Below are 1,790 nucleotides of genomic sequence, written 5' to 3' on the forward strand. Positions count from 1 at the left end.
AATTGTGGGAACTTTGAACTTTTGTTGCTAGCTGGTTGTTCAATGGCAGCCAGCTATTCAACTTTTTAGTTTTTGTCATGATCAATTTTTGTCGTGTTTAAGGGAAATCTTGCAATGAAAACTATTTTTGCAATGATGTAGCATTATTCTGGGTTATATGATTTTAGTGCACTTCCAATAATCATTTCTTTTGTGGGTTGAATGTAGAGGCGTGGCAAGGAGTTTCCAACTTGGCTCAATGTGATGATGGTTGATATTGACGACAATGAGGAGGCTTTGCATAGCATAAAGGGTAATGAGGTGGAGGAGAAGGATGCGCCCGAGTGCGATAAAGATGATTTGGATGAGGAGATGGAGGAGGAGGATGAGTGTGGGTGCGATAAAGATGATTTGGATCAGGAGGTGGAGGACGAAGATGAGTGCGGGTGCGATAAAGATGGCTTGTATGCTAAAGGTGGGTTTGGGGATAACTATCAATGGCATAAGAGTAATGGAGAGGAGGAGGTGGGGTCTAAGAATGAATCTTCTACATCTAGCTCCTCGATCATCATGGGGATACACCAGAGGTTGAGGTCCTTGCACCGACCGTCCTTGTTGATTTGCTAGCAGCCACACATATCGATGAGTATCCATCCATACACAGTGTTGTTGTGTAGCCAGCCATACACGGTGTTAAGGATGTTCCACCGCTACCATCCATAGCTGAGATCGAGGATGTCAAGGCCATGTCTTCCTTGAGTCAACAAACCATAGATGCATTTATCAGATTTGCTTCGATGACCATGAACATCAATTTCCAACAACATGATTAGGTAATATTTCCCTTGCTAGCCCTTCCATTTATTGGTAATTTCTAGATTTTGAGATCATCAATTTTTCAAGATTTTTAATTTTTGAATTTTCTATTTTTGGTGCCTACAAATTTTTAGCTTTCCAATATTTACAATTATCATATTTTCTATAGTTGGTACATGCAAATTTTCATATTATCAATTTTAAGATTTTTGGGCTTGCTCCATTGTTGATTCTTGGGGTGCTTGTGCTTTATTGTAGGTAGTTTCACTAGGTCGCCAAAAAAAGTTGGCCATCTGATCCAACGGAAAGGCCAAGGTTGTCATAGATGTGTCCACACCACATGGTGTTGTGTCGGGGTCCCATGTGTGCCTCAACTTCACCATCCAAAATGGAAGTGTGAATGTTGGAGAGGGTGGGGGTGGTAGGGTTACTACCACACGGGGAAACATTGCGGCTATGCCAGGTGTGCAACCCAAGTAAACATTGCCACACCCTTCATTATTTGTTGTTGAGCATTGTTTTTTTTTTGTTGAGTCCTCATTTTTTGTTGCCAGGCTAGCATCAATGGCATCTATTGTTTTTACATCAATGAGATTCAAGATGACGCTTGATGTGGACCAGGCATTGTTATTGAGTATATTGCATGGGGAGGCATCGTCCCAAACCTTGAACCTATTTGCACAATATTAGACAATGTCTTGCATTAACCTATCAAGTCCAATTGCAGATATTGTGGTGTTAACCTGGTGTGTGTATGCTTGCTTCCTTGTAAGTGGGTTGAGCACGGATTACCAATGCACATCCTAAATGAGGTCCATATCATCGATTGATTGTGGTATACCATGGACACCAATCTTCTTTGCCAATTTCTCTCACAGCAATTTATGGGTGTTGACATGAGTGAGCTGCTCTGCTGCTTTTGGCCAGTTGTATGCAGCTATTTGTGTGCTCTAGTATGTGCTTTTTACATCCCTTGCCAATTGTAAAGTAGTGTA

At 41.4% G+C, this 1,790-nt stretch overlaps 1 pseudogene; it reads left to right on the forward strand.

Moving 5' to 3' along the window:
• Nucleotides 1-246: 246 nt before the first annotated feature.
• On the forward strand, nucleotides 247-571 carry LOC147417959 (uncharacterized; annotated as a pseudogene).
• The last annotated feature ends 1,219 nt before the right edge of the window (nucleotides 572-1,790 follow it).

This window comes from Adiantum capillus-veneris, chromosome 30 (genome assembly GCF_014529385.1).
Source record: "Adiantum capillus-veneris isolate H3 chromosome 30, ASM1452938v2, whole genome shotgun sequence".
Classification (NCBI taxonomy): domain Eukaryota; kingdom Viridiplantae; phylum Streptophyta; class Polypodiopsida; order Polypodiales; family Pteridaceae; genus Adiantum; species Adiantum capillus-veneris.